The sequence below is a fragment of the Trachemys scripta genome, unplaced genomic scaffold, assembly GCF_013100865.1.
Source record: "Trachemys scripta elegans isolate TJP31775 unplaced genomic scaffold, CAS_Tse_1.0 scaffold_26, whole genome shotgun sequence".
In the NCBI taxonomy this organism is placed as follows: Eukaryota; Metazoa; Chordata; order Testudines; family Emydidae; genus Trachemys; species Trachemys scripta.
Genome location: NW_023260511.1, coordinates 474274 through 502219, shown reverse-complemented (window position 1 = coordinate 502219; position 27946 = coordinate 474274). Strand labels below are relative to the sequence as shown.

At 45.2% G+C, this 27946-nt stretch overlaps 1 protein-coding gene and 1 long non-coding RNA gene across 2 annotated transcripts in view; both read left to right on the top strand.

Moving 5' to 3' along the window:
* The window catches only part of LOC117870307 (butyrophilin subfamily 1 member A1-like), a 101646-nt gene that overhangs the window by 63620 nt on the left and 10080 nt on the right, over positions 1 to 27946 (top strand). The gene's annotated exons all lie outside the window — the stretch shown is intronic.
* LOC117870351 lies at positions 157 to 27946 on the top strand. Its single transcript, XR_004643965.1, has 9 exons — positions 157 to 296; positions 13071 to 13175; positions 14586 to 14606; positions 17138 to 17158; positions 17811 to 17915; positions 20700 to 20726; positions 22555 to 22578; positions 26372 to 26392; positions 27910 to 27946. It is a non-coding gene; the product is annotated as an uncharacterized LOC117870351 (long non-coding RNA).

The window sequence follows — 27946 nt, the reverse complement described above, 5'->3', positions numbered from 1 at the left end:
AATGCCTTCCCATCTAAGCACTGAAATAGTGTTAGGGTTCTGGGCGACCTTTCCTGGAAAAGTCACATAGACTCCGGAACAACAGAAGGGTTAAAATTTAATATACACCTTTTGCTTTCACTTTCCTTGGTCAGAGTTCAGTCCCTTTGTATTCGAAGTGTGCAATCCATTCCCCACAGGCACACTCTCAAATCCCATTTTAATCCCTTCGTTTTATTAACACTGGAGCCCCCGCATCTGGCACTGAGGGATGGAGAACCTTCCGGACTGGGGTCCAGTTTAATTCTCTGAAAAAGGTAAGAAGAGCCTCTGTTTTAATTCCAAAACCTCTGCTTGTGTTGAGGGGTGTGGCTGCATTCACTTCAGGGGAGTTCTAACTAGTTACACTCATTGGCTCGGGGGACACAGTAAGGAAAACGGTGCCTGGAATCTATAGCTGAGTTCATAGTGGGAAGAATGCTTGACAGAGGACTGGACTTGATGACCTCTCAAGATTCCTTCCAGTCCTATGATTCTATGATTGTGATTCTTTGAACAAAGGTGTCACCTCTTCTTGATATTTTCCTCTTTTATTTGGTTGGTTGATCTGTCTGAGGGTTAACTAGCAGGTAGAACAGAATGCAGAATCAGTTGTAGATTATCACATGGGCCCATGGGGCCCATGCCCAGGGACCCTGGACAATTTTGGGGCCCCGCAGGAGTGCTGGAACCCTGACCCCACCCCCTGTTCCTCCTCTCCTGCCCCCCATCCCTATGTCCTGTTCCTTGTCTCCCCCTGAGGGCCTGTCCCCTGGCTCGGTCAGAAGATGGAGCCTGTGGTAGGGTGTGCCTATTTCCCCTGTCCCCACGCAGAGCTGGCTTTCCCATCCCCGCACGATGCAGAGCTGGCTCAAGCCTCCCCCCACCCATCCCGGGCACTGTGCAGAGCTGGTCTGAGGGCCCCCTGCCCCATGTGGTGTGGAGCTGGCTAGGGTTTTCAATTTTGGTTGGATGTATTCCTGGAGATTTCATCACATGACCTAATCTTTAATTAAACATGAATCTTTAATTCCTGGAGACTCCCAGCCAATCCTGGAAAGTTGGCCACCCTAGAGCTGGCCTGAGTCCCTCCTCCTGTCTGGAGCTGGCCTGAACTTCCCCTGCCCCATGCTGGCCCCAGCCGCACCTCCAAACATTCCTCTGTCTCCCCATAGGGGGGCGTGCCCCACAGTTTGGGGACCATTGCCCTTGGCTGTGGTCAGAGCCACCCAGGGAGCCCTGGTATGTAGTGAGCCCCTGACCCTCCACCTGCCCTGGGCGGGGGGTTAGAGGCCCAAGAGAAGCTTCTGACTCATGTCCCTGCCCCCTGGGGCACACTGCCCAGAGCAGGTAGAGGGTCCAGGGCTCTCCACAGTGGCCCAGGCTCCCTGGGAAGCTCTTACCACAGCCTGGCTTCTAGTTCTGGCTAGGCCAGGGGGCGAGGCCTTGCGGGGGAAGGTGAGGAGCAGGGGGTGGGGCCCCATGGCAGGGGCAGGATGTGGGGGCCCTAATGTTCTTTGTGCTCAGGGCCCCATATATCTTAATCTACCTCTGTGCAAAGGTTATAGTCCATCTCTTCTGATGATTCATCTTTTGATTTCAGGCAAGTCACGTGTTAACAGCTTCAGCCTTTAGTGCCATCAGATTCAAAATAAGAATGATAAAATATATCCACCATTTTAAAGTTCTTGAAATCTTTAGCTGTTGGTGTTCTATGAAATCATTTTTTGTTATAAATAATAATAATATGGTCTCTGTCTGATTGGCTCTATAAAATTGTGTTATAATAACATGTACAGGTCAAATATATTTTTAAAAAACTTCCTAAATATTTCTGTGGATAAAAGCACAGTGCTCAGTTTGCTGTTACTCATGGGATTATGTTATTTGTTATGGCAGCTGCCAAATATTCCAGAGAGTGTTCACAGACCTCAAAAGTTAGATACATTTGTTATTCTTCTGTTTAAAATCTTTCTGGCATCCAACCAGAAACCAGAAACAATTTCAACTGCTGACCAATCATACACCATGAATAATGAGTAGTCACAGACAGGTCATAGGCTAAAACAGGTTAATCTTATTTATTTGGTAAATACTTAAAAAAATAATAATGTTCGTTTGTTTTATCTGCCTATGAAAGAAAGTGTATATTGTTACGGTGAAAGGTGCAAATAGCTAGCACATTACAGTCATTGATGGATAATCCCCCAGCAGAAAATGCCCCTTAGAAAAGGTTGAAGATACCACACAGTAAGGTCCCCCAGAGTGCTATTATGGGCTCTGTGTGGTCAAATCAGTCTTATTTGGCTTTTACATACACCAACACTCACTGAAATTATTTTGAATTTACTAAAGGGGTGAATTTAAAGTCAATTAGTTAAACTGTATTAAACTCCTGTGTGGATGCTTCATTCAGAATGAAAGTAGACTAAATTAAACCAAAATAAAGTCAAGTTAAAGCCATTTGAATTCTAAATAAGAGCACCCACATCAGGAATTAATCCACTTTAAAAATTCAGTCAGATTATTTTTTCCCAAGTGTCCCTAAATAGACAAGGCCTTGTGTCTCTGGCTTAGTCTACAGTTAAAATTTAGTTTGACATAGCAACTATGCTCAGGTATGGGAAAATCCAGAGAGAAAGATACAATCTTTTGATATTACACAGAAATCTTTTTCAGGTCTAAGAAATTTACTCAGTGTGTCACAGCTAAATGCACACTCCTAAGCAAGGGCACCAGAGCAAAGGAGGCCAAGAGGCAATGATATGCCCACTTTTGAAAGTGGATGGGCGGGTTGTGTCCTCTTTTCACCACAGGCCCGGCCCTCTGCCTTTCATCTTCCCCTTGAGACCAGGCCCTCCAGCCAGGCTGGAGGCTTGAGCCCAGCTTGATAAAAGCGACCCATGAAGCCTGGGCAGCTGGGGGGAGCCTCAGACCCTCCACCTGCCCAAGCTATGGGGAAGGACTGAGAGCATCTCCTGACCCATGTCCACCATACCCACAGCAGGTGGAGGGACTGAAACTCCCCATACGTGCCCAGGCATCTCTTACCATAGCCCGGTGGCTGTGGCTTTTCAGTTGTGGGGAGCTGTGGACCCTCCACCTGTCCTGGTTGTAAGGTCCAGGGGTGGAGACGTGGGCTGGGGCCACTCTCAGACCCCTGTCTGGCTTTTGGCTTGGCTAGGGGGCGGCACCTAGGGGGAAGAGGAGGGGCAGGGTTGGGGCTCTCATTTTTAGGAAGAATCTGCTGCCCCTGCCCCAGCCTAGCTGCCTGTTGTACACTCAGCAAGGTCAATGGAAGATTGCTTCTGTTGACCTGGGTACCATCACTCAGAGATGTGGAGCTCCTACATCAACAGATATACCCCTTCAGTCAATGTAGGCCGCCATAGCCACCGCGCCATAGCTATGCCGCTTTAGTTCCTGTAGAGTAGACATGGCCTCAGGACAGTAGCACGAAAGGACGGTAGATGCTCAGACTCACCTTCCCAGGTGAGCAGTCCTGGACTAGGGCTTTCCCACAGCCCTGGGTGGCACGTGACCCACTGGCTTGGAGACGCTACCCCTCAATCCCACCAATTCTGCCCAAAGCCCCGCCCCTTCAGTGCCCCCTACCAGACCCCAGAGCCCTCCACCACAGTTGCTGGCCCCTGCCTCAGGCTAGTGACCCAGAGCTCCTGGAGGACAGACATCACGGCCCCAGCCCCAGCCCCTCTCCCGCAGCCCCAGCACGGCAGGAGGGCAGGCAGCATGCCCCTCATCCCCAGACGTGGAGTGTCGGGAGAGCGAGCAGCCTGACTCCAGGATCATAGGCACGGGAACTAGGGTTGCAGGGGATGCTGCAGCATCTCCAGGCTCCCAGCTGCCAGCACTGCACCCGGGGTCTCAGTTGCTGGCCCATTGCCTGGGGTCCCAGCTACTGACCTTACACACCCAGGGCTCTAGCTGCTGCCCTGCACACTCGACACTCTTCTACCGCCCCACATGCCCGGGATCCCAGCTGTTGGCCTCAGCTATGGAGGGGGGGTGGTAAAAAGGGGAAAGGGGGCTGGCTTTCAGCACCCCCACTATTCAAAATTTTGCAGTGTCACTGCTCAGAACAAGCCTGCCAGCCCCAGCCTGAGCTGGGCCCACAGCACATGGTAAGAGCTGATTCATAGCAGAGTGAGAAGCAGGAGAGGGACTGGGGGTGCAGCAGGGGCAGGGCCATACCTGGCTGTTTGGGGAGGCACAGCCTTAGGGTGACAAGATGTCCTGAATTTATAGGGTCAGTTCTGATATTTGGGGCTTTAGAAAAAGGCTCCTATATAGGCTCCTATTAACCCCATCTCCTGTCCCGATTTTTCACACTTGCTGTCTAGTGACCCTATACAGCCTCCCCCACCTATGATACCCGCCGCCCATGTCCACAGCTAAAAACTCGGGGACTGGGTCACAAAGAGGAGTCTATGAAACAGTGGGTCTGTAGACAGAGAAATAGAGGCCCAAGACAGCTGCTAGTCAGGACAGGTTGGCAGTGCCTGGCCAGAGATTTCTGCAGAAGGGAGTGGTTTATATTTGTTTGTTATCCCCGATCCAGGGAACAGGACTTGTGTACATTTAATAAATAAACAGTATCACTGATTTGTCTTGTAAATGTGAAACTGTCCTGCTGGGCCCTGAATTCGGCAACTTTTTAGTTTAGTTTAGTTTACTTTACTTCGCTTTTTTTTAATTTAGCTTTAAAAAAAACCCATGAAATAAAATAAATAAAATAAAACATGTGCCTATCCAAGGATCTGGGTTTCCCTGCCATAAATTACAAATAAACAAATAAAATTAGAAAGCCAAGGTGTGTTAGGCAGCATCTTTTATTGGAGTAACTTCTGTTGGTGAGAGAAACAAGCTTTCAAACTTACTGAGAGCTCTTCTTCAGCTCTGGAAAACTTACTAACAGTGTCACAGCTAAATACAAGATAGAACAGATTGTTTATCATAAATAATTAACACACATTTCAAGGGACCAAAATAAAATAAAACAAGTGCTTATCCAAGGATCTGGGCATCCCTGCCATAAATTACAACTAAACTAATATAACAATTACACGGCCAGCCGAACATAAAACTCCCATCCAAGAACTCTGATTCCCCTCAAAAGCCTTTCTCTGCAGCACCTTGCAGTGAAATGGACTGCAAGTTTCCACATATTATTTCAAATGAAAACTCCTTGACTTGCAGAACTGTCCAGTTCGCATCATATATACAGAGGAGTTAGATAAAAAAAAACATAAAAACTTTCGCTGGCAGGTTGCAGCATAACACAACTTTATTGCTTAGGACAATACACATGAACCAAGGACAACACACATGAACCAAAAACAGAGAGAGACAAAGCAGGCTGCTCTCTAAAAACAGAGACGTACAACTCACCCAACCTTAGCCAAGGCTGACTGGTTGCACACTGACTCTGATCCCATGCTTCTTTATTGAGCCCTCTGCCTTCAAGCAGGACCAGGAAAACCCCTGAGAATGTAAAGCCAGTGATCATAATGTTGACACAGTTTTCAATACATACATCATAAGAACCTCATCATGTTTTGCTTTCCGCCTTTCTTCCCTGACTAGTGCAATGGTGTGGAGTGACATGTGCCTTTACAATGACTCCAATTCAGCAAACCATCACTTTTCAGTAAAACACATGCTGAACTTAAAAGGGATTTATGTGGACAGTTTGCTGAACTTGGGCTTATAACAGGCACTCTCTCGTCTTTTCAGTATCTCACTATTTTGACTCTAATAAATCAGTCTGCGTATGAGGAAGGGCAATGGGTACACTGATATCTCTGCTATGAGGGGCTAACTTCTCTCCCAGCTTTCTCCATTCAGATCTCCCCATGGTATGTTTCAAACCCTACCCTAAGGGCCAAATAAGCCTGTATCAAAACAATTTATTGTGAATAATATTGTGAATGTCTAGTGCTTTTCCAATGGATTTTTTTCATATGTGACACAGAATTACATGTTATTTTCAGTGAGATACAAGAGAAAGAAGTAGGTTGTGGCCACACCTGGCAATTCTGACAGCACAATCTTTAGCACCACTAGATACGCCTGAGAAGTTTCTTGGTTGTCTGCTCTAGGAGAACATTCACACACCTCAGCATCGGGTGACAGAGGAATGTGAGATGGTCTCAGTATGTACCACATCTTCTGCACTGTGTATTTAATGCAACAAATGGGCATGTCAGAGCTGATAGTAAAATAACTAAGACACATTGAGACTGGTGCTGAGGAGATTGCTGGAGGTGCAGCAATAAACATGGTGTGGATATCAAAGTCCATGAATGGCTGAGAGAGAGAACAAACAGGAGGGGGATGAGGGTGGCCAATAATGTAATGAGTCAAAATCTTCCCTGGAGTAAAACCATTGAATATCTGTGTTGCATTTGGTCCAGTCGGTCTGTTATGTGCACTCCATTTGAGAAGAAACAGAAAGTCCTAAAAAATATTCAGAGCCTTAATGTCCACCCAAAGGGAACACACACGAATGGTGAGTTTAGAATGAAAGTTTTGTTGGTGAAAAATACCACCAGGAGTCTGCAGAGACAATCTGCAGGAACTAATTACACCTCACTCTGCTGCCCTCACTCCCATGGAATACACCTCACTCTGCCAGTGGTGGCCCTGGCCAAGGGCTTCAAAATGGACTGGGCATCTTGGGTGTCAAATTCGAGAGACCTTGAAGGGGCCTGAATTTCACAAACTGATGAGGAGCCCCACTCTGAATGTCAGGTCTTAAGGTCTCTCAAGCTGGACAACCAAAATCAACAGTCAGTTTAGAAACACTTAGGGTATGTCTACACTACGAAATTAGGTCAAATTTATAGAAGTCGGTTGTTTAGAAATTGTTTTTATAAGGTCGATTGTGTGTGTCCCCACACAAAATGCTCTAAGTGCATTAATTCGGCGGACTGCGTCCACAGTACCAAGGCTAGCGTCGACTTCTGGAGCGTTGCACTGTGGGTAGCTGTGGGTAGCTATCCCACAATTCCCACAGTCTCCGCCACCCATTGGAATTCTGGGTTGAGATCCCAATGCCTGATGGGGCAAAAACAGTGTCGCGGGTGATTCTGGGTACATGTCGTCAGGCCCCCACTCCCTCCCTCCCTGCCCTGAAAGCAACAGCAGACAATCGTTTCGCGCCTTTTTTTCAGCCCAGACGCCATAGCACTGGGATCATGGAGCCTGCTCAGATCACCGCGGCAATTATGAGCACTTTAAACACTATGCACATAATCCTGGAGTATATGCAGAGCCAGAACCAGCCAAAGCAAAACCAGGCAAGGAGGCGACAGCAGGGCGGTGACGAGAGTGATGAAGAAATAGACATGGAGATAGACCTCTCACAAAGTATGGGCCCCAGCAATGTGCAAATCATGGTGTTAATGGGGCAGGTTCATGCCGTGGAATGCCGATTCTGGGCCCGGGAAACAAGCACAGACTGGTAGGGCCACATAGTGTTGCAGGTGTCGGACGATTCCCAGTGGCTGCGAAACTTTCGCATGCGTAAGGGCACTTTCATGGAACTTTGTGACTTGCTTTCCCCTGCCCTGAAGCACCAGAATACCAAGATGAGAGCAGCCCTCATAGTTGAGAAGTGAGTGGCGATAGCCCTGTGGAAGCTTGCAACACCAGACAGCTACCGGTCAGTTGGGAATCAATTTGGAGTGGGCAAATCTACTGTGGGGGCTGCTGTGATCCAAGTAGCCAACGCAATCAAAGAGCTGCTGATATCAAGGGTAGTGACTCTGGGAAATGTGAAGGTCATAGTGGATGGCTTTGCTGTAATGGGATTCCCTAACTGTGGTTGGGCGATATACAGAACCCATATCCCTATCTTGGCACTGGAGCACCAAGCCAGCAAGTACATAAACCCCAAGGGGTACTTTTCAATGCTGCTGCAAGCACTGGTGGATCACAAGGGACGTTTCACTAAGAACAAAGTGGGATGGATGGGAAAGGTACATGATGCTCGTGTCTTCAGGAACTCTGGTCTGTTTCAAAAGCTGCAGGAAGGGACTTTCTTCCCAGACCAGAAAATAACCATTGGGGATGTTGAAATGCCTATAGTTATCCTTGGGGACGCAGCCTAACCCTTAATGCCATGGCTCATGAAGCCATTCACAGGCAGCCTGGACAGTAGTCAGGACCTTTCCAACTATAGGCTGAGCAAGTGCAGAATGATGGTAGAATGTGCATTTGGACGTTTAAAAGCGCGTTGGTGCAGTTTACTGACTCGGATAGACCTCAGCAAAACCAATATTCCCGTTGTTATTACTGCTTGCTGTGCGCTCCACAATATCTGTGAGAGTAAAGGGGAGATATTTATGGCGGGGTGGGAGGTTGAGGCAAATCGCCTGGCCACTGATTACATGCAGCCAGACACACCAGGGAGGTTAGAAAAGCACAGCAGGGCATGGTGCGCATCAGAGAAGCTTTGAAAACCAGTTTCATGACTGACCAGGCTATGGTGTGAAAGTTCTGTGTTTTTCTCCTTGATGAACCCCGCCCACCTCGGTTCATTCTACTTCCCTGTAAACTAGTCACCCTCCCCTCCCCCCTTTGATCACTGCTTGCAGAGGCAATAAAGTCATTCTTACTTCACATTCATGCATTCTTTATTAATTCATCACACAAATAGGGGGATAACTGCCAAGGTAACCCGGGAGGGGTGGGGGGAGAAGGGAAGTGCCGGGTGGGGTGGGGGAGGAGGCAAGGACAAGGACACACTGCACTTTAAAATTTTAAAACTTATTGAAGGCCAGCCTTCTGTTGCTTGGGCAATCCTCTGGGGTGGAGTGTCTGGGTGGCTGGAGGCCACCACATTCTTGGGCGTCTGGGTGAGGAAGCTATGGAACTTGGGGAGGAGGGGGCTGTTGGTTACACAGGGGCTGTAGTGGCGATCTGTGCTCCTGCTCCCTTTCCTGCAGCTCAACCATACGCTGGAGCATATCAGTTTCATGCTCCAGCAGTCGGAGCATCGACTCTTGCCTTCTGTCAGTAATCTGACGCCACCTATCCTTTTCAGCCTGCCACTTACTCTCTTCAGCCCGCAATTCAACCCACCACCTCTCCTCGTGTTCATATTGTGCTTTCCTGCACTCTGACATTGTTTGCCTCCACGCATTCTGCTGTGCTTTGTCAGCATGGGAGGACATCTGGAGCTCCGAGAGCATGTCATCCCGAGTGCACTTTTTTTGCCTTCTAATCTTCACTAGCCTCTGCGAAGGAGAAACATTTGCAGCTGGTGGAGGAAAAGGGAGAGGTGGTAGTTAAAAAGACACATTTTAGAGAACAATGGGTACACTCTTTCATGTTAAACCTTGCTGTTCACATTACACAGCACATGTGCTTTCATTACAAGGTTGCATTTTTCCTCTTATATTGAGGGCCTGCCGGTTTGGTGTGAGAGATCACTCATGCAGTGCCAGGCAACAGAATTTGGCTTGCAGGCAGCCATGGTAAGCCACAGTCTTTTGGCTTCTGTAACTTTCATAACATGTGAGAAGGGATTCAAACAGCAGCACCCTCATTTCCCATACCAAGTGGCCGTTGGGTTGGTCATTTAAAATGGGTTGGCAATTTAAAAGGAGGGGCTGCAGTTTCTGGGTTAACGTGCAGCACAAACCCAACTAAGCCCCCTCCCCCCATCCTCAGTTCTCTGGGATGATCACTTCACCCCTCCCCCCACAACCTGGCTAACAGCAGAGAACATTTCTGTTCAGCCGAGCAGGAACAGGCACCTCTGAATGTCCCCTTAATAAAATCACCCCATTTCAACCAGGTGACCGTGAATGATATCACACTCCTGAGGATAGCAAAGAGAGATAAGGAATGGATGTTGTCTGTATGCCACCAAACACCGGGACCATACGCTGCCATGCTTTGTTATGCAATAATTCCAGACTACGTGCTACTGGCCTGGCATGGTAAAGTGTCCTACCATGGCAGATGGAATAAGGCAGCCCTCCCCAGAAACCTTTTGCAAAGGCTTTGGGAGTATATTCAGGAGAGCTTTCTGGAGATGTCCCTGGAGGATTTCTGCTCCATCCCCATACACGTTAACAGACTTTTCCAGTAGCTGTACTGGACGTGAATGCCAGGGCAAATTAATCATTAAACATACTTTCTTTTAAACCATGTGTAATATTTACAAACGTACACTCACCAGAGGTGCCTTGTCTGCCCTCAGGGCCTGGGAGCATGCCTTAGGTGGGTTCGGGGGTTACTGGCTCCAGGTCCGGGGTGAAAAACGTATCCTGGCTGTTGCAGAAACCGGTTTCTCCACTTCCTTGCTGTGAGCTATCTTCAATGTCTTCATCATCATCTTCCTCGTCGTCCCCAAAACCCGCTTCCGTGTTGCGTGATTCTCCATTGACGGAGTCAAAGCACAGGGTTGGGGTAGTGGTGGCTGCACCCCCTAGCATGGCATGCAGCTCAGCGTAGAAGCGGCATGTCTGCGGCTCTGCCCCGGACCTTCCATTTGCCTTTCTGGTTTTGTGGTAGGCTTGCCTTAGCTCCTTAATTTTCACTCGGCACTGCTGTGCGTCCCTGTTATGGCCTCTGTGCTTCATGCCCTTTGAGACTTTTTCTAATGTTTTGGCATTTCGTTTACAGCAATGGAATTCCGCTAGCACTGATTTGTCTCCCCATAGGGCGAGCAGATCCCGTACCTCCAGTTTGGTCCATGCTGGAGCTCTTTTGCGATCCTGGGACTCCATCATGGTTACCTGTGCTGATGAGCTCTGCGTGTTCACCTGTGCTCTCCACGCTGGGCGAACAGGAAATGAAATTCAAAATTTTGCGGGCCTTTTCCTGTCTACATGGTCAGTGCATCTGAGTGGAGAGTGCTGTCCAAAGCGGTCACAATGGAGCACTCTGGGATAGCTCCCGGAGGCCAATACTGTCAAATTGCGTCCACACTACCCCAGAAAGGCCGATTTCAGTGCTAATCCCCTCGTCGGAGGTAGAGTAAAGAAATCAATTTAAAGAGCCCTTTAAGTCGAAAAAAAGGGCTTTGTCATGTAGACGGGTCCAGGCTTAAATCGAGACACATATGGCCGTTCGGCAGCAATTCGCAGCGGGGCTGTCACTCCTTCTCGGAGCGAAGGACCTGCCACTGATCGCGATCGCGGCTTTTTTTTTTTTTTTTTTTTTTTGTGCTCGGGGAGGCAAAAACGCTAGAGTCGGCCCTGCCAATCCGCATGAGTCAAGCCCACAGTGTCCATGTTTAATGACGGCTGAGCTCAGCAGTACAATCATCCTCAGACAGCAGAACTCACAGCCCAGTCTGACTTCAATGCCAGACATTTCCCTCTCACGTCTTTAGATTTTCACAGTCAAATTACATCTGCTTCCTATGTGGCTACAACAGGGAAAAGGTTGATATAATTTGGACCTCAGATTTAAAAATATTAAGCATCAGCTTGTTTCTTCAGATATTTATCTAATTTTTCAGCAAACTGGAGATTGGTTTGTGCAGTGTCACACATTGTATAGTTTTTAGAAATATGTTTGGACTCAGAAAGCAATTCAAACATGACAATAGTAATTTAAATTTAAAGAAAGACACATTTGACAATGTAGGGCTTGTCTACATGGGGATTCTGAGGAAAATGAATCCAAATTAATAGTTTAATTAATCCATTTTAAATTCACACATTTTTCTACTCTGGAATAATTTTTCGAGTACCTCCATGTACACAAATCCTTTTGTGCTGATAGCTTATGTAGATTTTTTTTAGTGACCTATGTCTTTAAGGCTATGTCTACATTACAATAAAAAAAACCTGCAGCACCAAGTCTCTGAGCTCAGGTCAAATAACTTGGGATTGCTGGGCTCTGACTGCATGGCTAAAAATTGCAGTGTAGACATTCAGGCTCAGGTTGAAGCCTGGGATCTGAGACCCATCCCCTTTGTGGAGTTTCAGAGCCTGGGCTCCAGCCTGATCCCACATGTCTACTCTGAAATCTACAGCCCCACAACCCAACCTCAGCCATTGCCATGCTGAGAGGCTTTTATTGCAGTGTAGACATACCCTAAGGCACAGCGCATGGTAACAGAAATCCTAGAGACACTGATGAGTACAAAGGGGCAGGAAAAGTGCTGGATATCCCTAGCGGAAAATTTCTGCTCTGTAGGGAAGTAAATCCTCTAGCTTTGAGCTGGTGTTGCTGGCTTGCATGCTACCCCAGCTCCTGCAGCATACTTCATAGGGGCATGAACTGGCATGTCTTGAGCATTACAGATGGCCCTTTGGGGTGATAGCTAGGAAAAACCCCAGAACTGGCATAGAACTGGTCTCAGAATTAGGGAGTTGCAACCATTTCCTTTGTTCACCCCACTGCCACATCACCAAAGTTTGTCCAGCTGGAACTGGGTGCAGCTAAGCGTATGGTTATGCCACAATCACTGGGTGTGAATACAGCTCAAGGGGACATGCCTGAGCTAGCTTTAATCTCACTAGCTCAGTTCCTGGAGTGGAGCGGTGAAGCTGCAGCACCGGCTAGCCCTGGGATTAATTATCCTGGGTTCTGGGCTGGTTCATGCAGCCTGGATTGAAGCTGCTGCAGGACTGGAGCTAGCGAGATTGAAGAGCTCACAGGCAATGACTGCAGTCTGGACATTCCCTACATCTCTGGCCCATTGTGCCTCAGGGAGAGTCAGTGCCTCCAGCAGCCCTGGAAAAGGGTGGGTGCTGTGCCACGCTTGAGCAGCAGTGGTGCTGCAATCACATGGCCGTGCCCTTCCTGAGCATTAGGACTACGATAGTGAATGGTCCTTTCACCACAACAAAGGTTCTCACATGATCTCATCACACACATATTCGCCCCCATGCTGGCGGGACACAGTGGCACCTTCTCATACTGTTCAGTTTTCCCTGCATCATACAGTGACACCAGAGTAGGAAGGGAAGGAACAGCCTGGTGTATTTCAAGAGGGAATGACGAGAAAGCAGGTGTCTTGTGTTTCTGAGCGTCTGTGTCTATTTTGATTGCTGCTCTCATTTCAGATCAGACCCTGTGACTCTTCTCACAAGAGCTACCAGAGGCTTGGAGCTACTGGAACAGCTCTCCAGCTGCTTGTTCTGTACTCCTAGCAACAATTCCTTTTTCAGGTAAAAGCATAGTCCATAAAACACATCTCTGAAGCACAGAATCCCTGGGGGGAGATGCTGAAATCTGCACAAAACTCCTGCTGGTATCTGTGTTTCAGCAGAGAAAAGGATTTTGTTTGTGTTACTGAGATACGAACAGGTGATTCGAGAGGCATTTGGGGATCTGGTCCTGGCTGGTTTAATGGTTTTGCACCCACTCAGCACCCAACCTCCAATAGAAGGGTAGATTGGGATGTGTTAGACACCTGGGCAGAGCACCATGCACCATGGATATCCTCTGATTACGAGGGCCCATGGGGACCAGCTGCTGTAACTTACACCAGGGGGCTGAGCAGCCCTTACCTGGCCCCAGAATACAGAGAGAATGAAGGTGGCTTAAAGCCCTTTCTCTCTTCCATCCTTGCCCCAAGTGCAGGGATTAGGGAGCAGAGAAACAGACCAAGCCCACTGAGGTCCCTGTCTAAGGGCTTATCTGCGCTTCAGTGTAGACACACACACTACAGCGACAGGAGGGGTTCTCCCATCACTAGTGAATCCATCTCCCCGAGAGGCGAAAACTAGCATGACAGAAGAATTCCTGCACCAACCTAGTGCTGTCTACACTGGGGTTAGGTCGGCTTAACTGCACCTCTCAAGGGTGTGGATTTTTCACTCCCCTGAGCAATATAGCTGGGTCAACCTAACTTGAGGGTGGGAAGGTGGGGATGGGGAGGCATGTGAAGAGAAGGGTAAGGGGGCTGCATGCAGGACCCGTGGCATGGAGGGGGCATGGGGCACTTGGCCTGGGGACAGAGTGGATGGAGGGACACACAGATTCCCTGGCATGGGGAAAGGTTGGGTGGCTGCAGGGAGTCCCTTCAATAGAGGGGAATGGGATGGGGTCCCACAGGGAGTTGTGCGGGGATGGAGAGATGCAAGGAGCCTCTGGTGCATGCAATGAGCTCAGCCTGCATAAACTATGAACTGTGTGACCCACAAACTCCAGTTTACAGGGGCCTGAGGCATGTGAGGTGCTAAGAACCCACAACTCCCTGTGATGTCAGTGTAACCTCTGGGAAGCTGGTTAGTATGTGTGTTGGGTCTTTTATTATTTTCTTGAAACAATGCTTTCTTAAACACAATTCACTTACCTATCATATCATTTGCCCAAACACACAAAAGAAAAGATGTGATTAGCTAAAGAACACAAAAATCGTCACCCTTTCTGCATAGGAAACAGACGCAAATGATTCTTACAAGGGAGAGGATATATTCATTTTGTCACAATGGAAAGTATTTGATTAGTTAAATGTGGGCACACTATCTCCTTCATTGGGGCATCTGATCTATTTCCCACCCCAGTGCACACATATGAATGCACAGTTTTGAGGAAACAAGGTGTAAAACATTTTCTTTTTTTATTCCCCCCAGAAACCTCTGAGGAGAAAGGTGGTAAGTCTGTATTTTTTGTTCTCTACTTTCAATAACACCAACATGTTTATGATGATAGATTATGAGTAATATCATAATTATAAAAAGTAAAAACCATTGGTGAACTTCCTTATAGACACACACTACAGCAACAGAAGGGGTTCTCCCATCACTGTAGTGAATCCATCTCCCCGAGAGGCAAAAGCTGGGTTGACAGAAGAATTCTTGCATCAGTCTAGTGCTGTCTACACTGGGGTTAGGTCGGCTTAACTGCACCATTCAAGGGTTTGGATTTTTCACCCCCCGAGCAATGTAGCTGGGTCGACCTAAATTTTGAGAGTAGACCTGGCCTGAGTATTGGCATTGGCATGTGGCATTTTGGAGACCGGGCAGCTGTACACCTTGCCATTTATTGTGGAGACTTGTCATGATCTGGAATTCCCTGGAGAAGCAGGTGAAGAATTTCTTTGAACTCCAGTAGGAAAAACACAGAAATTGGGAGAGTGCCCTGAGTTAAAAATAAAGCCATAACAAAGGGACAATGCTGTTTCCCTGAAGACAGTCCCCTCTGAATCTCTTTCTTGTTGCTTTAGCTGTTGCTTCTGTGTCCATTGATCTGCTGGGTCCCTAGGGCCAGGGGATTGACCTAGCCTGCAGGTCAAACGGGTGGTTCCCCAAACCTGAACTCCACTGGGTTACAAAGAATGGGCAGGATCTGCAGCCTGTGACCAAAACAGAGCAGGATCATGAACTTCTGTTCAGTGCTCTAGCCACATTACAACCCTGGGAGAGGAAACTGGAGAAATCAGCTGCGTTATACAGAACAGCCTGTAATAGATGACTGGCAGATAGCCACTGTAGCAAAACTTTTATTTAAAAAAAGGTTTTGGAGGTGATCCTGGCAATTACAGGCTGGTAAGTCTAACTTCAGTACCAGGCAAATTCGTTGAAACTATAGAAAAGCACAGAATTATCAGACACTTGGATGAACAAAATATCTGGGGGAAGAGTCAATGCAGCTTTTGTAAAGGGAACTCATGCCTCACCGATTCTTTGAGGGAGTCAACATGTGGACAAAGGTGATGCAGTGGATAAAGTGTAGTTGGATTTTCAGAAAGCTTTAGACAAGGTCCCTCACCAAAGGCTCTTAAGCAAAGTAACCTGTCATGGGATAAGAGGGAAGGTCCTCTCATAGATGAGTAAGTGGTTTAAAGACAGGAAAGAAAGGGAAGAAATAGGTGGTCTGTTTTCACAAGGAAGAGCAGTAAATAGTGAGGTCATCCAAGGATCTGTACTGGGACCTGTGCTGTTCAACATATTCATAAATGATCTGGGAAAGGAGATGAATAGTGGGATGGCAAAATTTGCAGATGTTAATGTTAATTCTGTTAGCTAACATTTTTATTATCTCTCTTAGCCTAACTTTGCAAAGCTACAGGGCAGTCTTGGTTAACTATTCTTTAACATACCTTAGATTTTCAGGCCCATGCGTTAATAGATGTAATATGACTATTCTGGAACGCTGCATCCAATCAATTCCAGAATTTCAGGGAATGTTCTAGATATCAATGGGTAGAACCCTGTCACTTTTGATGAAATCTGAAAACTGGAAAGGAGAAATTGAGGACACATGGATTGTCTGGCACTTGGATAGCAGAGCTAGCACTTTCAACCACCTCCATAATTGTCTGTAGGTCAAAGACCCAGTTGATGGCATAAATAACACCTTTCAGCATAACAACTCCCCCATTTCATTTTTGCCCCACGTCTGAATAGAATTTAAAAATAGTGAAACACTGAAAGAGAAAGAAAAGAAGAGAGAAAGGAGAATAAGATTGTGGGGGTGGGAAGGTGGGGATAGGGATGCATGTGGAGAGAAGGGTAAGGGGGCTGCACACGGAACCCCTGGCCTGGAAGGTCAATAGGGCACTTGGCATATGGACAGAGTGGAAGGAGGGACACATAGAGCCACTGGCATGAGGGAAAGGTTGGGTGGCTGCAGGGAGTCCCTGCAATAGAGGGGAATGGGATGGCGTCCTACAGGGAGTTGTGCGGGGATGGAAAGATGAAAGGAGCTCCTAGTACATGCAATGAACTCAGCCTGCATAAGCTATGAACTGTGTGACACACACCCCCAACCCCAGTTTATAGGGGGCTGAGGGATGTGAGGTGCTAAGAACCCACAACTCCCAGGGACTTCAGGGTAACCTCTGGGAAGCTGGTTAGCATGTGTGTAAGGGCTTTTATTGTTTACTTAAAAACAGTGCACTTATCTTTCACATCATTTGCCCAAATACATACAAGAAAAGAAGTGATTAGCTAAAGAACACCAAAAATCTCACCCTTTCCATATAGGCAACAGACACAAATGATTCTTACAAGGTAGAGGAAATACTCATTTTGTCACAATCCAAATTATTGGATTAGTTAAATGTGGGCACACTCTCTCCTTCACTGGGGCATCTGATCTATTTCCCACCCCAGGGCACACATACGAATGCACAGTTTAGAGGAAACAAGGTGTAAAACATTTTCTTTCTTTTTTCCCCCAGAAAGCCTTGAGAAGAGCACTGGTAAATCTGCATTTTTTCTTCTCTACTTTCAATCACACCAAAATGTTTATTATTATTCATTAAGAGTAATATCATAATAATCAAAGTTAAGAACCATTGGTGAGCTGAAGACAACAGCCCTTTTAGGCACTGTGACAATTTTAAGGAAAGTCAAAGGAGAACAGGTGTATTTTTAGAACCTAAAATGAGTGAATTCTTCTGTGGGTTTAACGAAATTCCTGACCATTCAAGCCTACAAAGTCAATTTGTGGTCAGGATGTATTGGTGTCTCAGTGGGATAAATTTAAGACAGGAGCTTTCCCCTTTTTATGCTTAAAGATTTTGTATGTTGTGAAAGCTATTTGTTTAAAGAAAAAAACCCTCACTGATGTAATATTGAGGAACAAAAATAATAAATGAGAAATTACGATGCTGTGCTTTTTTGTTTGTTTTAGTTTATTTGAAATCCTGACAGGTCTGTAACCATTTCATCCATTTCATTTGTCAAATAATTTTAATTATGGTTCCAGAAAATACACACAACAAAAGACCCCACACAATCTAGAACCGTTCTCTATCTTTAAAATGGAAAGACACTATTGGATCAGGACAAATCTATGTGTTGGATATTTTCAGTAACTAATGACCTTTTTTTATTTGTCTTGTTCTACAGAAAAAATGGTTGAGGCCTACTTAGTCCTACAAAACAAGATTCTCATAGGCACAGTTGTTGTCCTCATTGTTATCATCGTTATCATCTTAAGTTGTCGTTGTTCAAGTAGGAAAATCTTCCTTTTACATTTTTAAACTTTATTCATATTTACAATATAAGGCCAAATTCTGTGTAAATAATGTGTGTGACATATAGGCTACTTCTGACCTAAATTAAATAATGTATTCCTTTTTCTTTGTTTTGTTTTTTTAACTTAGTTTTGTGTATTGTTTTAGGGGTGGTGATTTTAAAGATGTAACTGATTTTAAGGAAGTGCTAATCTTATGTTTTTAAAATTTGTATCTGTTTTCTTGACCATTGTTTTAAATTAATGTTTCTATTTATTGCATTGTGTGCAACGGCCTATGGCTACGATGCTATATCAAATCGCTTACTCAGTCTTTACTGAAATTGGCATCAAGGGAAATATTTGGTGAGGAGTGGCTGCAGTTTTTGGTCCACTACTTGCAAATGGCATAAATTATTAATAGAAACAGGCTCCAAATTGGAACCAATTTTTGACTCACACTATCATATATTTGTGGGTCTTTGGCTCCATTATTTTGGTTCAGTGCATTATAGATGGACAAACCATGAAATTTGTCTCTGGATCCAGATTTAAATTCCATCCCATCACCATGCTGAGCAAAGAAGGAGGGAGACCTGGCTTTAGAAACCAAGCCCAGGAATAATCACTGTGAGGGAAGTGATTATTCCCCTCTATTTGGCAATGGTGAGGCCACATCTGGAGTATTATGTCCTGTTTGGGGCCCCCCACTACAGAAAGGATGTGGACAAATTGGAGCGAATCCAGCGGAGGGCAACAAAAATGATTAGGGGGCTGGGGCATATAACTTATGAGGAGAGGCTGAGGGAACTGGGATTGTTTAGTCTGCAGAAGAGAAGATTGAGGGTGCATTTGATAACAGCCTTCAACTACCTGAAGGAGGGTTCCAAAGAGGATGGAGCTCGGCTGTTCTCAGTGGTGGCAGATGACAGAACAAGAAGCAATGGTCTCAAGTTGCAGTAGTGGAGGTCTAGGTTGGATATTAGGAAACACTATTTCACTAGGAGGGTGGTGAAGCACTGGAATGGGTTCCCTAGGGAGGTGGTGGAATCTCCATCCCTAGAGGTTTTTAAGGTCAGGCTTGACAAAGCCCTGGCTGGGATGATTTAGTTGGTGGTGGTCCTGCTTTGAGCAGGGGGTTGGACTACATGACCTCCTGAGGTCTCTTCCAACCCTAATCTTCTATGATTCTATGCTTCTATGAAAACATCCCCCCACACCCAATAAATAGGGTGTTCCAAGACTAGGAGGAATTTTGGCAGATATTTGGTGGTATTTCCCCTGGTAAGCCCTATGCTTTGGGGAAGGGCTAGGGCAAGGTTTCTTCTGACTCTGACAATAATGTAAGGTCCAAAGCCATCTCCATCTTAGCCCTAGTCTACACTATACAGTTAGGTTGATGTAAAGCAGCTTATGTTGAGCTAACTATGTCAGTGTACACACTACAGCCTTGCTCTGCTGGTGTAAGTGCCATATTACACAGACATAATAAGTCCACCTGCAAGAGAGGCGTAGGGCTTATGTCAATTTAGTTAGGGTGATACAATGTCTTTGTAGATAGTGCATTACTTACGTTGGCTGTTGGCTGTGAATTTTGCAATTTCACAGTTCCATAACATTGACAAGAAAATCCTCCTGCTCCCAGCTGGGCTACTGCCTGATGCCCAGGCTCCCCACTCCCTGCTCCAATTTAGCTGCCCCCTATGCTCACCATTCCATGCTCCCAGCCAGGCTGCTGCCAGGCTCTTTGCTTCCTGCTTGGAGCTGGGCTGCTCCAGGGGTCCCATCTCCCCACTCCATGCTGGGGAGCCCAGCTGCACTGAGACTTCCAGCTTCCTACTCCCCACTGGTTGTCTCATTCACAGTGGGGATTGGGGAGGCGAGAGTCCGGGCAACTGCTCCAATCCTGCTGGGGACCATGGAGCCGAGAGAAGGGGGTCTGCCGTGTTCCCAGCGGGGAGTGCAGAGCCCAGAGCAGGGATGGGGGGCAGCCAAGCTCATGGAACTGAGAGCGGGGGGGGGGGCAGCTGGTGGGAAGCCAGGAGGCAGGTGTTCTCCTGGTGGGCAGTGTGCAGCCAGGTGCCCAGGCGTTGGCTGTGCTTCCAGCAGGGTTTGTGAAACCAAGAGTGTGTGTGGGGGGGGGAAGCTACAGGGCTCACAGCAGGATGGAGAGCTGGGAAGGGGCAACTGGCAGGAACCCAAGGGTAGCTGGGCTCCCAGCAGAGAGCTGCAAGATGAGCTAAGAACCCTGGCTCACACAGTCCCTCTGAGATCAGTGGAAGAGCTCATGGTGAGGACGTGCACCATTGACCAAGGAGGGTAGTGTGGACATGAACCACTGCAGTAATTGCTGTGGTGGCTGTAAGTTGACCTAATATAGTTTTTAGTGTAGACATGCCCACAGTGTCTGAGACCTAACGCTGCCTCGTTGGGGCAATATCCTTTTGCTCAAATACTTTGTTGAGTGGTGGTGGCGTGGTGAGTGACAGCCCTTCTGGACATTCTCTGGGAGGAAGATGGAAGGGAAGAGTTGGTGTTAGAGGTTGGGTGTTCCAGGAATCCCAAACACATTGGTGCAACCATAGGCCTTGATCATGGCATTTGTTCCACACAGCACCAGGGTCGACCTAGAAGGATGTGGGATTGGGGCCATAATCTGTGAGTATCCTTAAGTGTTTTCATCAGGACTGACACACTGAACTCTGTAGGGTTTTAGGTAATGAGTAATTGCTATTTGCATCTCCATCGGTATTTTCATATATTATCTCTGACTTTTATTTTAGGAAAAAGAAGGCGAGATCCTGAAGAAGGTAACAAAATTTTGCCAAGTAATACACACAAACACACACACACAAACACAAAAGGTAAGCAGAAAAAATACTATTTGTGGTGAGTATTAATTTCCCAGACAAATATGTAACCAGTGAATTAGCCAATCGGTTCCATACTTTTTTGGAAATTTTAGGAAAAATCCCCTCAGCTTTTTTTGAGACATTAAAATTACATTTTCCCTCAATATGTTAAGAACATTGTTCCTCCTAAAGGGTTAGATTTTGACTTTACAATGAGCCTTAGTATGGGTCAGTGTGTAGCCGCACTGTCCCAACAGCAAAGCAGGAAGGGGCTGGATTCAGAAAGGTACTTCACTGTGAGTTTCAATGAGACAGTTACACTCTCCCTCCCACGAACAGTACCAGCATAGAGAGGGAGGGAGGAAGAGACAGACACAAGAGACAATGGACTCTGAACACGCCTGGGATCCCGGGAGGGGTAAAGAAGTACAGAGTAAAACAAGGTAAACAATAGACAGTGCAGGCAGAAAATGAGCAAGGCTGAAGACATCTGGGATTAAATGCACTCTCAGTATGCAAATGAGGACACTTGATTCTGGCCCCCATGCACTACTAAGGCAACATACAATGACTGCAGTTGAGTTACAGTAGGCCAAGGAAGGAATCCCCTGGCATAAGCACAGCATAGCCCCATGCATCTCTATACTGCTGTTTCTAAGGTGTGATGTCAGGAGAATGCCCCAGGCTGGACTTGTAGTACATAGTCTACAGGGAATTCTGGGCTACAATACATCCCATTGCACAGCCAATACAGCTTACTTAGGTGTACCTGAGCTACTTAATACATACCTATGGTCCCAGGTGAGATTGTACTCAGGTGGCTAGCCCATGCAGCCCACCATGGCAACATTGCTATTTTTAGCAAGCTGGTTACATCAAAGCTAGCTCGGATATGTCTACACATGCTGCCCTTGCACCTCCTGACTGTAGTGTAGACGTACCCTTAGGCATCATGCTTGATCCTAGACAGGAGTAACTTGGGTGCAGATTTTCAAAAGTTGTGTTGGGTGCTGAAATCTTTTGAAAACCTGGCCACAGGAGGTGACACAGTAGGTCTCTCATTAATTCAGGGACAGATTCTGCTGCATTTCTGTCACCTTAACCTCATACATGCAACACTACACAAGCCACAGGTGGGGACCAGATCCAACCATGGGACATTTCTGGGATAAAGAACTTTTGGAAAACTTAGAACAAGCGTTTATTACTTTGAATGCTTTGGGCCAGACCCATAGTTAGAGAAAAGAAGACTGAGGGGGGATCTGATAACAGTCTTCAAATATGTTAAGGGCTACTAAAAAGAGGAGGTGATCAATTGTTCTTCAGTGATCAGTGAGGGTAGAACAAGAAGTAATGGGCTTAATCTGCAGCAAGGGAGATTTAGGTTAGATATTAGGAAAATCTTTCTAATTCTAAAACTAGTTAAGCTCTGGAATAGGCTTCCAAAGGAGGTTGTGAAGTTCCCATCACTGGAGGTTTTTAAGTACAGGTTGGACAAACAGCTGTCAGTGATGGTCTAGGTTTACTTAGCCCTGCCTTAGTGCAGGAGATTGGACTTGCTGACCTCTCAAGGTCCATTCCAGACCCACATTTTGATGTCATTGGACCAATTTATACCAGCTGAAGATCTGGCCCATATGTCCATAACATATAATAGCAGAGGAATATTTCTGGGGACAACATGAAAGTGCTGCAATAAATATCTGATGTAGATTGTCAGTGCTCATATGTGATATTGCTGTTAAACATTCTAATCTTCTCTGTGTTGCTTTGCTTTCTTTTGAAGGTCAACTCATCAGTACAGAAGAAGGTAGATAAGCTATTTCATCATTTCATTATTTAAAATCAATATGTAAAAAGATAATAATATGTAGAGTCCATTACGCTTTCCATAGATTTCTTGAAAGCAAATTCAAAATGTTTTGCTTTTCATCAGTATAAATTGGGGTTGTCAATGCAAATCATTATATGGGACACATCTTCATAGATACATTGTGTGATGGACACCCTCTAATGGAAAGTCTCCCATTCACGATGACCCACACTCCACCTTCCCTCCCATACTACAATTGCTTACATGGAAAAACATAATTGAGAAAGCACTGTGTATTGTTAGCTGCCTTTAATGCTCTATATCAGTGGTTCCCAAACTTTTTTCCTCAAAGGACTCCTTTGGCATCTAACTAAATTTCCTGTTCCACTTTCATTTTTCATACATAAGTTTCATGTTGTTATTATCATTATTCTGTTAGGTTAATTTATTATTTTAAAATATATGTTTTGTAATTAAAATTAAGAATCACAAAGGAACCAAAAATAAACAGTCGGCAATCATTACAAGTTATCACATCAGACTTATTTTCACTTTAACTTAAATTATTTTGTGGTGTAGTTCTGAATGGGCAAGTACTGGTGGTACCAGAATGCTCCCAACAGTGTAGGAATGCCCCCCAAGCAGCATGACTTTTAATGCATGGTGTGTGAGAGGTCACACTATATGAAGGCCGTCCCGCCCCCAGACCACTGAACCGGCCCTTCCAAGTGGCGGGCTGGTCCCCCCAAGAGCTGGGCCGGTCCCCCTAAGAGCTGGGCCAAGCAGTCAGCCCCTCCAAGTGCTTGGCCAGCCCCAGCACTGGGCTCGCCCCAGTGCCGTTCCAAGCCACTGTTCCCAGCACCTCCCCAGGCCCCTCGCCTTATATTCCCCCCCACCCCTCCAGGCTTATCCTGGGTACCAGCTGGAACCAAGAGCCCCTGCTGGCTTAAGGGTAGAGGGGGAGGGAAAGTGGGGCCTCGGGGCGGAAAATGGGTGGGCCACAGCCTGGGTCTGGGGAGGCTTATCCTACCCTGGCCTTCGATACCCACAGCCCATTGCCTTATGAGGTGAGTGCACTATATAGCTATAAATTATTACCCAAAATGAGCAAAATTTTATCTTGCCCTACTTGTCTCCACTTGCTGGAAGATAAAAACTAGCCAACAGGAATCATAGAATCATAGAATATCAGGGTTGGAAGGGACCTCAGGAGGTCATCTAGTCCAACCCCCTGCTCAAAGCAGGACCAATTCCCAACTAAATCTTCCCAGCCAAGGATTTGTCAAGCCGGGCCTTAAAATCCTCCAAGGAAGGAGACTCCACCACCTCCCTAGATAATGCATTCCACTGGTTGCTATTTTTTGTGTATATGCCAAAAATGCATTCTTTGGAGTCTGAAACTATTTGCCAAAATTGTGTGGCATTCCACCAATAGTTTCAGTGGGGGCGAAAATTTTCAAAAGATTTGAAATGTTTTGTTTTGAGTGTTTTATTTCAAAATATTTCATTTTAAAAAGTCAAAATGTTTCATTTCAACTTTCTGATTTGAACTGCTATTTTGTTTCCAAGTTTGGCTGATAAAAAAATGGGGGAAAAACCATCAAAATGGCTGAATCAAAAAGAAAAACTCAAGAAAAAAATCAGTTTGTGTCAACTGAAGCAGTTTGGTTCAATCAAATTGACTTTTTTCAAGTTTTTTTGATTTGACAAAAAAAAGTGTTTTTGTTTTGAATTGCTGTATACAGCATTGTTTAGACCATTACTGGGTACTGTGTCCAGTTCTGGTGTCCAAAGGATATTGAAAAAGAGAACAACTCCAAAACATTTTGTGTCCCATCAGGTTAAGGTATGAAATCTGGCCAAGCCAAATTTGATGGGAGACTGCTCTGCCATGTGTGAGAATGGGCCTCGGTCTCTCTTTCCCTTAGGCCACATGGTGCAAGGGGCGTGAAAGGGGCAGCATCTCTTCAGAAGGGAGTGCCCCATGTTCCTTTAATCTCTATAGCCCAAATGTGAAAGACACTTAAGCAGATGCTTTACCTTACTCACAGGCATAGTCCCATTGAAGAAGTCAAACAGATTACCCACGTGCTCTAAACTAAAGAGGTGCTTTAAATTCTTTGATGACCTGGGTCTGTAGCTGGTGAGAAATAGAGCTGACTGTTTTGGACTCAGTTTAGTTATGGGCAGCGTTTGAGCCGATCTCTGCCACATTCAGGGTTTGGTTTCTGAAGAGAAACATAGATTTTATATTTTCCCTCATTGAATTTTAGCATCAGAGAGAGTTGAAAACAAAAGGTTGAAAAGATCCGTGCTATAGCCCTATTCCTGCTCTCATTGGGTGAAAAATCTCCCCTGTGGAATGGGTTATTCATGACTTAAATCCCAGCTAGCCCTTCAAAATAGGATATAGGTGTTTACCTTGTGCTGCACAGGTCTAGTCCTTCTCTCTCTCCAGGGATGAATTTCACCTTAAATCAGTCATAACATGTCTGTGCATATAGGAGGAGTGAGGCCTGGATATTGTGTCATCCATTATAAGATTTGCAATTTGTCATTGTCTTTAATAATATAAGGAACAACACGCCCTTTGAGATCATGTGGGTGGGTGTCCTGCTGTCAAAATATACACCATTACTCTTTCTCGATTTTTCACCTATATCTTTTAGTAATCTCCCCTCCACCCCCCTTTGAGGTCGGGGGAGTTAAAGACACACACTTCTGTCAGGCTTCTGGAGCGTTGGAACCCCTCCAAGCCCTGTCACCCTGGACAGGGTGTTCCCCTGAGGGACGCAGGGAGGAATTTCTTATTTTCTCCCCCATGTTTTTGGGCTGGTAGTGAGAAGTCTTTCCATTGCAATTCCTTGTCTATGGGGCTTGATGGAGCAAGAGAGGGGAGTCGAGTAGCATAGCCAACATGGATTGGCTCCTTCCTAGCATAGCACTGAAATGAAAGGGCTGAAGGCTTCAGCGCATTCCTTATGTGCATCATCAGAAGAGGTAAAACCAGACACTCCCGCTCTTAGCAAAAGATGAAAAGGTGATGGGCTGTGTTAGAAGGTGGGGACCCATTCTTTACCTTTTCACGGGATGCCCTCCAGCCTCACCTTACAAGAGCTAGGACAAATGGAAAACTTCTCATTACAAAAAATGTTTAAATGGGGTGTTTTTAAAAACTCAAACCTTCTTTCATGAAAAGCTTTTTGATTCATTGTTTCAGTGAACAGAACACTATTTTTCAAACAGTTTCAGTTTTGAAGAATCAGCATTTTTCAACTAAGACCAGTTCTTTGAAAACATTCCCAATCAGCTCTAATTTCCAGTCTGACACTGTCTAATTTCAGCTTCCATTGGATTACATTATGCCTGACTACCAAAGCAGAAAAAAGTAACTTTGAATTGGTTCTTCTTCAATAGAGTTCTATTAATCTAACAATACTAGTAAAATATTTATAAAGACCTGTGCAGGGCTCACTGTTAGAAGTGTGGGAGAAAAAATATTTTTTCCTAATAATCCTTTAATTAATCTAATTTCTTATGTTTGCACTCCAGAAAGATGCAGTGTGTAGCATCTCTAAAGCAGTGACAATATTCAGAATTTCCTTTATTGCAGTGACAGGATTTATTGAGGTGTTTTACAGTAGGGAGATGAGTCTGGTTTGGACACTTGCAACATCATTGGTGTGAGGTATCAGATTGGAAGCTTTTAGGGAGAGGCGGAATATCTGTTAGCTAACCCAACTGAAATTCACAAGGTGTGTGCAGGAAAAAAATATTTTTTTCTTTGCAGATGAGCGTGAAGTAGAACTGAGTAAGTGTGTGTTGATTCTTTGAATGTAAAAGTTAATTCAATTCCGTGGTGGAAAAGTGATGCAAATAGAAATGAAGTTCTCACAGTTAGAAATAAGGAAACTGAAGGATCTTTGTTGTTAGAATATTATTTTGATAAAATTTGCTAGGATGGACAGATGAATGCTACAGATCAATTTCTGCTTCCATTTGTGTGAAAGTCTCTCCTATGCAAATAGGCTATCTGTCACTTAAAGCTAGGGTGACCAGATGAGAGGAAGAAAATTTCGGGACAAATGGGGGGGGAGGGTGTCCGCAGGCGGAGCAAAAAAAAATAAGTGCTGGCGGAGCGAAATATCGGGACGTTTGGTCACCCCACTTACAGCCCACACATGCCTTCAAAATAGGGCATATGTGAGAATCTTGTGCTGAAGAGTCCAGTATTTGCTCATTTCCAGGGATGAATTTTACCCCAAATAAATCCTTACATGTCTGTGAATATAGAGGGAGTTAGGCCCTGACAATGTAGTCACATGCTTTTCTTTTTGAGGAAGACCCCAGAAAGAAAAGGGTTTTTTTTGCCAATTTATTTTTTGGTGTGTGCCAAAAATGAATTCTTTGAAGTCTGAAACTATTTGCCAAAACTGTGTTGCATTCTACCAATAGTTTCAGTTGGGGAGAAAATTTTCAAAAGATTTGAAATGTTTTGTTTTGAGTGTTTTTTGTCAAAATATTTCATTTCTAAAAAGTCAAAATATTTCAGTTCAACTTTCTGATTTGAAATGCTATCTTGTTTCCAAGTTTGGCCAATAAAAAAAAATGGAGAAAAAACATCAAAAATGGCTGAAGCAAAAAGAAAAACTCAAGAAAAAAATCAGTTTGTGTAAACTGAAGCAGTTTGATTAATTCAAATTAACATTTTTTCATTTTTTTTTGTTTGACAAAAAATTGTTTTTGTTTTAAATTGAAACAGATTGATTTCCTGGATATTTTCCAATCTGAAAAATCCATTATTCACCTAGCTCTACTCAGAAAGCTTTTTATGCAGTCCTACCACCACTAGAGGGGGATTGAGTGCCTCACTGAGTAGGTGCATGTTACACATCTCTCTGTATTGCTACCACCATGGTCTTGGAGCCACAGGTAGGGCTGTGGGGGGAACTTTGTCCCACTTTAGTGGCTGGTCCACTGCTGCAGCGTCCTGACTGATTTACTGCTATAGCTCATGCTGTAAGTCCAGGCCTCAAATCTCATTCTTGGCCCATGTGGGAGTGTTGTTATGGGCTACTTTTTATTTACGTTTTATTTTCAGTCTAATTATGAGCACACACTCAGAGTAATAGAGACCTGGTCTTTTTAATTACCTGAAAAGTGCCATACACACATCCCTGTGGTAATATACAACGTTATTTTTAAATACTCTTTTTTTTCAAAATAAACCTCATAGAAATAGTTTTATTTAACACGCTAATAAAATATCCTGGTCATTGTAATTATTAATTAGTATTAATTATAATTATTTATTATTATTTTATTTAGTGCCAGGATGCGGATTTTGTTGCTGGCAGAATCAGGG